The sequence below is a fragment of the Nannobrachium achirus genome (genome assembly GCF_963921795.1).
Source record: "Nannobrachium achirus genome assembly, chromosome: 3".
Lineage (NCBI taxonomy): Eukaryota > Metazoa > Chordata > Actinopteri > Myctophiformes > Myctophidae > Nannobrachium > Nannobrachium achirus.
This window is the reverse complement of record NC_137812.1, coordinates 50,294,030-50,305,315: the sequence shown is the minus strand read 5'-3', so window position 1 is coordinate 50,305,315 and position 11,286 is coordinate 50,294,030.

Below are 11,286 nucleotides of genomic sequence, written 5' to 3'. Positions count from 1 at the left end.
ACTCGGATCCAGATATTGTAGCCTATATGCTTTTACTCCAATACATTTACATTTGAAAACTTTAGTTTCTGGTATTTTGATTATTATTATCACAAAACATACATTGACCACTTAGCCGATATAGTCTACATTTCGACCATTTGAAAATATAACCAATCTACAAGCTCACAATGCGTCGCATCTAGAGTCTAGATGCGACGCATTGTGAGCTTCTAGATTCTAGACGCATTGTAGATCTGCTATTTTCAACAACAACAAAAAATAGGCTTCATTTATAGTAGGCCTATGCCTACTTTTACTTTTGGTACTTTAAGTAGCCTAAATTTTGATACCAATATACTTTTGTAGGCCTACTTTTACTCAAGTCCATTTTGAATTCCGCACTTTTACTAAAGTATAGAGCCTATCTATATTGAAGTATTGATACTTACTTGAGTAAAAAATGTGAGTACTTTTTCCTCCACTGTAGCCTACAGTTCGAGCCGAGGGAAGAGTATAGATCCCATAGTCCGGAGGCGAACACGGCGCTGTGATTGGCCGGTTGTCGGTAAAAGGCAGCAGAAAATAAAACAAAATGACAAGACAATGTTATTGACATTGTTGTGTATCATACGTCAGAAATATTTACTGGAGAAGTGAGTCATTCATACTCTTTAGTTTGGACAGAAAATTGCACGGATAGTAGTCTAGTAGCTGCTTAGTAGCCTATTAGCAGTGGTAAGGTAACTCGTCTCGAACATTAACGCTAAACAAAATGAATGAATACATAAATGACAACTAGTCTACTTATTTCTGTTTCAAAATGGACTAATTTATCTTGAATAACGGACAACAGACTTGCCAATAACAGCTTGACCGTTCTTCCAGGGCATGGGATGTTGACTACAGTTTGAGGCGTCGTCATAACAACTTGGATAGCGAGGGCTACTTTTTACACATCTAGCATTTTCAATGCACTGACTGACTGTGTGGAATGGACTATGTCGGTGCATTTATAGCCGGTGCATCCTTATAGCTCTCTTTAGAGACACTTGAATTTTGTTAAATGTTACATTTATATCTATGGCCAAAATTGACCTGCTGGCCTGGGGATGAAACCAGCCAACCGCTAAGATACATCATCATCAATGCAATCACAAAGGGAGTAGGCCTAATATTGGTTACAATAACAATAGTGAAATGAAACCATCAATTCAATTCAAAGGAGCTTTAGTGGCATGTGAAAAAAATGTTAACATTGCCAATGCAAGTGTCAAAATATAATAGTCTTAACCAGTTGAAAAAAGTTGATATTGTGCTACATAAATCAGCGTAGATTTAACACTAAACAAGGCGCTAACTCGTTCTCCTGCTATACCATCAACATGTGGAACGCCCTTCCACAAGCCCTAAAGGAGAGCAAATCCCTAGCCTCCTTCAAAATTGGTATGAAAAGTCACCTTCAGACAGCAGCTACCCGTGACTTGTAAATAGACTAAGCCCCCATGCTCCCCCCCCCCCTTTTCTTTGTATTCTGCCTTTTGTATTTGATGTTATGCTTTTGAAACTGATATTATCCTAGATAAAGTACTATGTTCTATCCGTCTGTCTTTCAATGTTATATGAGATACTTAAAGTGTGGTTCCTGTGGAAATAAGCCTCGGCTTTCTAGGATCTCCTTTTAGTTGACCTTGTACCAGTGATTTGTACTGTCATGAAACTGTACTTTTTTCTATTGCAAACTTCTAATACATTTTTCAATCAATCAATAGGCTATTCTATTGGGAGGAAATTGACAGCCTACATTGGGGGGGATTCATATTATAGCAACATATTAGTTTCTTCTGAAAGAGTGGTTTGACCTATATAGGCCTACATCTAAAACAAAACGGCCTACTGCCTCTCCAAACAGACTGTATAATCTCTGGCAGTATGTAGTGACAGACAGATAGGGCAAGTCTAGTTGGCTGTGGGCTATCTGATGGTGAACTCCTGAACTGCACTGTGTTAAGCTTGCCTCATGCTTTGATTGGGATATGATAAGCACTATTTATGTTGTCAAGAGAACAAAAGTGTCTAAGAGAAGGGCTAAGCACTGGAGCATGCTGCTACATGCCATCATCTCAAATTCTCACCTCAAGACAAAGCCTGTGATGTGATGCACCCACCACACTGGGTCTGCACTGCGCACTAGGCGAGAGACTAGGCCTCCAGGGGAAGATATGCATCTCTGCATGGTTTATAAACTTTAGGCAGGATAAGACAGTGCTTCTCAAACCATTTAATGTCAAGGACCCCCAAATTCATGGCCATGCACCACCCCCATATTCATGCCAGCTAGGGACCCCTACAAGATTTGTGTTGTTAAAAAACTTAAAATGTAAAAAACGTATCACAATGTGTGGCATTGTGAGCTTGTAGATTGACAATGTTTAAATAGCCATGGCCCATATGTAGCCCGTGGGATTAAAGTGGTTAAACTGATTATGATGCTATTAATGAATTTTGATGGGGGACCCCCTGGAACCCACCCATGGACACCTGGCCCTGGGGGTCCCCGGACCTCACTTTAAGAACCAGCGGAATATGGAATAAGTTTGCACTGTCAAGAGTGAAACTTCCACAATTCATCAATCCATCTCATTAATATTGCATGCTAATGCATGAAAATAGACTGCAGGGCATGGCATCAGAGGACAGCAACACAAAGTGTCATTTCCTCCTCTCAGATGTTGAGATAGGTCAGTGCTAGCTAGCCTGTTTTACACATGCATGCCTGATACCTTAAGGTCAGGATATGAGTATCCTATCAGAAAGTAAAATATGCTATCATCAGATAGGCCTAATTTAGCTGTACAGTTACTGTAGCCTATACAGTATGCCAATTGGTAAACAAAAACTATCTTCTATAAGAATCTTTGGTGCCCATGCAGTCACTATAGCCTTAAGGTGTTTATTTAGCTAAACCTTTTTTAATAAACCGCTTAAAAATCTATTATAATATTTTTAAAGCATCATGCAAAATAGCAACAAGGCCATAAATAAAATAGAGGTACAACTATTTTAAGTTCATTACATTGGTTCTCAAAGTGGGGTCCTTTGGGGGGTTCCAGGGGGTCCCCAGATAAATGATGGATTTATGATGGATGGTTGGAACCACATTGACCCTTATGTTGCTGTAACTCCGTGGTCTATACAGGGGGTCTCAAAGTGGGGTCCAGGCCAGGTCCAGACCCTATATCAGTTATTTTCAAAACATCTCTTGACATTCTTTGAGAATGTCTTAATAGTTTTGAACACTAAAAACGCTAGTTTAGGCGTCCTTGACGACATGAAAAAGTTTGAGAACCACTGCATTACATTAGTCAAGTTCAGCGCTGCACTACTGCCAAGCTGTGGCAGCAAACTGCATGCGAGGAGGGGAGGACTATATTCTCCCCATACAGGACTACAGTAGTGCTGCTAGAGTGGCGGAGGGAAACCGTGGAGAGCGCAGGCAGGCTCCTAGCGCAGGTTACGTCACGGGCCTGGCGACAGAATGTCTGAGTGAGGCGAGAGCGAGCTGCACGTGAATGTGAAATCTGGGAAAACAGTGATGAGAGGAGAATAGAAGGAGGAGAGACAAGAGCTACACTACATGCCTAAATTAGACCCAAGATTTGTCGGCAAATTTGATTACTCGACTCTTTTAAAGGGAGAGCCGTCAGTATTTCTCAGTGGTGGAAAAAGTAGCTACTCGCATTTTTCTTTTCTTTTTTTACTTAAATAAAAACGGCAATACTGCAATGTAGAAATAGCCTAGCCTACTCTGTTACAAGTAGAAGTCCGGAATTCTACATGTGTAAAAGTACAAAAGATATCAAAGTGTAGCCTACATAAAGTAGCCTAGCAAATGTCCCATTTCACTAGTTTTCATAAATGTCTAAAAATCCTTTGAAAATACAAAATAAAACATTGTGAGCTTGTAGATTTGCTAGTTTCAAATCGCCAAAATGTATAGGGCTGAAGTGGTTAATGTATGCCTATGTTTAATAGTGTTTGAATAATAGACTATTAAATCAAAACTTAAAAAGTAACGAGTAACTAAGTTTTCAAATAAATGTAGTGGAGTAAAAGTAGCCTACAGGCCCAGGCCTATTTGTCTCTCAGATAGTGGAGTAGAAGTAAACTGGAAATTGGAAATACTCAAATAAAGTACAAACACCTCAAAAAAGTAGGCCTACAGTACTTACTTAAATAAATGTACTTGATTACTTTCCACCACTGGCATTATTATTCTGACTGTACACTTATAATACAGCATGCTTTTACATTTGTTTGCAGAGGAAGTAGACAATGCAAATATTTGCATCTTTATATGAGTGGGCTGACCTACAACTAAATTACGTTTCACCCACAGCTACTTAATGCAATTGTGGGGGTTATTCAATCACATTAATTCTACCTCAAATGTATTTAATTTATAGGCTACTTTGTGCCCTTTTTATTCAGTCTGTGGGGAAAAAAATAGAGGAAATGTTGAGATAGCTTCTTGTTTTTTAGAGGTCGTTTGGTGACTTATAGGCTAGTTCTTTAACTTTGCCTTAAAAACTAAAAACAAACAAACAGCAGGTTCAGATTGGTTTGCTATGTTAACATGTGTGTGCATATAGCCTATATCATGCAAAGTCATAGACCTACTTGCTACTTCAATATATAGCTCACTATTAAAGAGAGCTCAAGGACATTGAACCTGACACAGCTTGCTTCACAGTGATACATTTAATATCAGTTGTATTGTTAATATTGTCAGTAACTGCATTCATAGGTAGGATATCCCTGGAAAGGCAACGAGAGATTGTTTTCAAGCATTTATTGATGATGGTTGAGATTATTGGAATCTCTACCTCTGGAATGACACACTATAAGATTAAAGCCCTGCAGTTCCATTCACTCTCCCTATCTCATAAAATGTATCAAAAAGAAAGATTTCTCTGTCGTCTGTCCACTCTCCCTCAATTAAAAAAAAGTTTCTTGTCACTCAATCCATTACTCAGGATGGGCTGATGCTTTGTAATGGCAGAGCTGAATGTGGATGCAGTTGGATGACAGCTCTCATTGTTAAGCCATCAACACAGCAGGATGGCAGCCTCTGATGGAGAAGACAAAGGCCACTGGAGGGGTCAGCTTCTTCTAACTCCCTGCTCCCTAAAACGCATGCTTGTGTGCTGTATGTGACCGGTAGAGGTATGCAACCCGGGGTTATCTGGGGCCGAGAGGCTCGCTCGCTCCAGCGACAAACCGAGGAGACCTAGAACTGTCCACAGCACTTAGCAGGACTTGTGTCATTTACTTACAGTCATATACTTAAATAAAGATTTAACAAACTATACTAGCCCCATGAACTCAACCAGTACAGCATAGGTTTTACGTTCATACCTCACAGAGCTACTTCCCAACAGAGACACAGTCTGGGTGTTGGAAGTACGGTACCTTTGCACCTTTGAGGCTGTAAGTTTAGTTTCTTGCATAGTTGCTATAGATTGTCCATATTGTCCATCTTCATGAATTATCATCAGTCTGTGCGGTACTTGACTTCACTATGTCTTTAGGTGCTTTTAATGTCCAATTATATTCTATAGCCCTTAAGTAGGCAGTGCACTAGTGCACTACGCACAGGCCCACAGGGCCACATCTACGGTATCTAGAGATCTACAAGAAGCTATCAAAGGTTTCTCAGGTACTAAGGCAAATCCATTAAAACAGCAATTTGACTGCATCTGAGCACATTACCAGGATTCACAGTACATACAATCCACGGAGTGAAACCCCAGCAGAGCCATTGCTGGGGTTCAGTGGGAGAATGTTCTGGCTAGACGATGTAAAAATGCACAAACCCTAGGGTACTACAGCTTAGCACAATCGTGTTTGGGCCAAACAGTGAGCGATCGTAACTCGCTGCATCTAAGATGATGAGTTCCTCTGTAGCACAATGTGAGGATAGAAGCCTATATGTGAAGTTCAGCTTATCTTTAAAACATCTTCACTGAAATGACCACACATTATCATAATATCTTCTGCTCATAACCTTGCATAACTAACTCATAATCTTTGTGTGATCTTGTTTGTTGTCTATTCTGTGTGCAGCATTTAATCCACACCACTGTATCTCAACCAAATACAGAAATATTAATGAGGTGTACACTTGGGGCCAAGATGGGGCAGATGTGTATGTATTATGTAGACACAGGGCATTCACATTTGGTTCACCTAGTGGTCGTAGAGGCCTATCAGGTTAGGGCTCACGGAGTTCGGGAGCCATTTAGAAAGCTTGGATCCTTGCCTGTCTCTAGCCAGACTGAGGAAGGAGTGGAGCCCGTGGCTTGGGGATTGATTACAACATAGCTCCATGGGCTTCCATGAATTAGCACGGGTTTGAAATGCTTAACGATGAATGACACACATGTGTTTAGATGACGCTTGCCTCACACATGCAATCCATTTGGCCATCCTGAATGCCATCAGAGGACTCTTGGCAAGCCCCGGTGAAGTTTTTGCAGTAACGCGAGGCACAGTGGCAGCGCATCAGGCCAGCTCGCATTTCAAACGGGCGCCTAGCTCGACGCAGCTTTCCGCAAGTCCTTCTAGAAATAATGTCTGGGGTGGTAATATTTGAATGCTGTCTCCAAGGGCTCTCGGTTTACTCCCCACATCCACACCCATCCACCTCCATCCTCTTTACGTACTGCATAGAGACAGAATGCACCAATAGGATGTCACGGAGGGTGTCACTCACTCAAGCCCATGGCTACAACCTCATTGCCTTGTCCATCATTAGGTAGGCTGCGGTCACTTTGAGACCAATGCTGCTTATATAGACCATATTCACCGGACGGCCATGTTTGCATTTTGAAAAACCGGGATGCAACGGAGTGGCATTTCATTAACCTAATGGCAAGATGGCTGGCATGTGAATATGGTCTACTAAGCAGCATTGGCAGCAGCTAGTGAAAGTCTGGTAGGCCTACTGTACATGCATATGCATGCAGTGTGCACACAAATGGAAAGTCACTACCTGTACACCTGGATGCACCATTCTCTCTATCTTTCTCTTTAAGGTTCTTACAGTTTATGATGTAATCAATTGACATCATAAAATGATTACATTTCCATAGCGTTATAGGCTATGTTGTGACAGGATCCAGAATTCAAAGCGGCACCCCTGCAATACATAACAGTCACACACACAGACTCGATTGGTTTTCACTGCAGTTCTTCCGACAGACTTGTCAGATTAGCTTGTCCTCTCAGCAGACAATGAGCTATTTCTAATCTAAACCTACTCTGTAAAATGACACTCCCTTATGGACCGTTGGCTGTGTCCAACACTCCACATACCCCTTTGTCTGCCCCCCCTCCCCCAGCTGAGAGATCCCCGGGGCTGGCTGGGTATGGGTGCGTGATTTAGGGTGGTCAGCCCTCACTCTCCTCCCCAGAGTTTGGAGGGTGGCTCGGACCATGGTAGGTGTGGCAATGCCTGGGGTGCAGGGAGGGATCCAGAGGCAGCTGTCTCAGTCACTTGCTGGAATGGTCCACTCAAGATAGCGCAGCTGCCAGTCAGTCAAAAGCTGTCACGGTGCTTACTTGCACATGGGGGTGGTGACATGTTGAACTTCAACCAACTGCTGGGGCTCATTCATGGATAGACACATGACAGTGCACCTGTATCTTAGCCAGCTGTCCCTCCACTGTACAGGTGCTCTCTTTTATCCAGTTAAAACACTTTTACTGCGGCATGTCCTAACTGATGTTGGTCAAATGACCATGGACAGGCATTCACACTATATCCCTGAATTATTGCCCTTGTGAGACCTGTTAGATCTTCAGACACAGTGCTTCAGGGCAACACACAGTAAAGAGCACGCACGCACGCGCGCACGCACGCGCGCACGCACGCACGCACGCACGCACGCACGCACGCACGCACGCACACACACACACACACACACACACACACACACACACACACACTATCTCTCCCTCTTTCATTTGCAGGCAGCACACAAATCTGTCTGCTTACCTCTCTATCAAGGGTCTTCAACAGTGGGTCCGGGACCCCTAGGGGGTCCTCAGAGTTACTACAGGGGGTCCTCCAAATCTTTGTGTGATAGAAACTTGTTCTCCTTTAATATAATAACCATGTGAATACTAGTGTACTTACTCTGAGAACTTCAGCCAAAAACCTTTATCTCTTTTATTTTTGGCAAAGAGGTTTGGTGTAGAGGGGAAAAAGAGCACATTAAGTACAGAGTGAAAGGTCAAGTTCATTAAGTATTGACAGTTCAAGTGGTTAAATATCTGAAAACACAAATTGACATGAATCCAAAATACACTGATGATTGTGCTGTCAAACAATGAAACTATATAGAATCTCTGAAAAGGTTGTTATGGGGGTCCCTGCTTCATCTCTCTCTCAACTAAGGGGTCCTTGGCCTGAAAACATTGAAGACCCCTGCTCTATATAGTCTATAGATCTATAAAAAGCCACCATTCGCAGCTGGATGTGGACTCATCATAAAAAATATTCTTATTAAATCACAAATATTCCTATTAAATCACAGTAGGCTTTAGGCTGTTCTGTATTTGTCTTCCAGGGGAACAAACCTACATCCTGCTCGCTCGATCTCCACAGATGTTCCCTTCAGCATACCCCTGGGTGAGGTCATCCCTCGGGGGGTTGGGGTTATATCTGGAGCTCTCCGCCTATCGTATTGTAAGCGATAGTCATCATGACATCACCCTGCTTCCTGGTTTGGCCTCCAAACACCACATCGCCCGGGGGGTTAGGGGGAGGGTGAGAGGGGGTATTGGCGCAAAAAATTAACTGTGCCCAAACAAATGATGGCTGATTTAGGTGTGACACGAAAATGATCGTGCGACCTAGAACACAAGGGAATTCTGGGGTTAAATGTTAAAAGGAGAGGAGCTGCGGTGGTCATTAATAGAAAGGATTTAGTACTTTGGTTTGCAATGCATTTAAAGGTATAACAATAGGACATTAAAAAAAATGCTCTCCAGTAACCTGACCAGGGGTGAGATTGCCTGTTTTCATGGCAGATATCACAGTGTTATATCAAATCCATGATGTCAGAATGATGTTATGAGTCACATTTGTAGCGGTAAATCACTTGAAACCTGAACTGTGGTAGTAAGGATTCTCTGTTATTGGGGTACGGATGGTGGTGGACGAGGGGGGGTTTCAGACATTTGGTGTTTTATTCCTCTCCTCTCATCATCATAGGAGTGCATATAGACACTGGTTTGGTTTCCCAGGCCTGGGAGTTTTACCACCATTGCTCCAGCTTATGGAGCAGGAGATCAGGGACATGCAGAGAATGTTAGAGAGGCAGGGGCTGACATTTCTAAAAGGGCCTTTTGGTGAAAATATCAAAAATAGCAGACCTCCAAGCTCACAATGCGTCGCAATGCGATACATTGTGAGCTTGGAGGTCGGCTATTTTTGGTGCTTGATACCACACTGAACTAAGCATAATCAAGTGAATACCGGAGATGTGGTGTATTGCATGGATCTCTACACAGAGAGGGCAATTCTTTCAACATGCTGCATTCAAGTTCAGGAGAGTTTGGACTAGGCAAATCTCTTGAATGCTGCCTTCAGTTATGGCATGGCATTTTATAGACGGGTGAAAGGGCAGGGGCTCAAGCCCCCTTTGATGTCTATGTGTGCACATGCCTGCAGGAGATACAGGAGAGGTCAGCTTGGGGCTTCCTGCTGGACGTGTCTCTCTGGGAGGGCTGGAGGCTGAACCCGGACACCACCATGATGTCACCCATCCTGAACCCTGAGCCATGGGAGCGCAGCTGTCCAGTCACCATGCAGGACAGGTGCAGCGCTGGGAAAAAGTACTCGCATGCTTTACTCAAGTAAAAGTATCAATCAACACTGCAATGTAGAAATACTCTGTTTCAAGTACAAATGTACTTGAGTAAAAGTATGAAAGTGTCATCAACATGTACTTAAAGTAACAAAAATGTTTGAAAATAGCAGATCTACAAGCTCACAACGCATCGCATCATGAGCTCGTTGTAGATTGTCTATTTTCAAAAAGGTATAAAATAAGGCTTAAAGGAGTAGTTCACCCCCAAAATGACTTGTTTTCTATTGATTACTCATGCCATGGAGACTAGAGTTCAATAATATTTTTAGTTTTTTGTCGCATTTACCCCCATTCGTTCCGGATGGGGACCCGTTTCGAAACGGGTCCCCATCCGGAATCAATGGGAGTAAATTTACTCTAATCAAATTTTTGTCTTAGGAAAGTGACAAAAACCAAAAAATATTATTGAACTCTACTCTCCATGGCATGAGTAATCAATAGAAAAAAAGTCATTTTGGGGGTGAACTACTCCTTTAAATTAAGTACTGTACAATTTTGAGGTATTTGTACTTTACTTGAGTATTTCCAATTTCCAATACTTTACTTCTACTCCACTACATCTCGGATCCAAATATTGTACTTTTACTCCACTACATTTATTTGAAAACTTTAGTTACTTGTTACTTTACAGATATAAATTATAATATTATAAAACATACATAAACCACTTAAAGGAGTAGTTCACCCCCAAAATGACTTTTTTCCTATTGATTACTCATGCCATGGAGAGTAGAGTTCAATAATATTTTTTGGTTTTTGTCACAAAAATTTGATTAGAGTAAATTTACCCCCATTGATTCCGGATGGGGACCCGTTTCGAAACGGGTCCCCATCCGTAACGAATGGGGGTAAATTTATTGTTATCACATTTTTGTCTTAGGAATGCGACAAAAAACTAAAAATATTATTGAACCGTGGCATGAGTAATCAATAGAAAAAAAGTCATTTTGGGGGTGAACTACTCCTTTAAGTAAATGTACTTCGTTACTTTACACTACGGACTGGACAGGTGTACATCTATGTGTGTGTGTGTGTGTGTGTGTGTGTGTGTGTGTGTGTGTGTGTGTGTGTGTGTGTGTGTGTGTGTGTGCACCTGTGTGCACGTGCATGTGTGTCATGGAGGTGAAGATGTGCTGGGTGCTTTGTGTTTTGTAGAGAGTCAAGTGTTGTACTCTACAAGCGGAAAACTGGACAACCTAATGCAGTGCTTCTCAAACGTCCTGTCAAGGACCCCCAATTTAATGTTGTTGGCCACGGATCCCCATATGAAACTACTTCATGCCAGCCAGGTAACCCTACAAGATTTGCGTCTTTAAAATGTTTTCAAGAATAGAGGAAAAGGAAGATCTACAAGTTCACAACTTGTCAC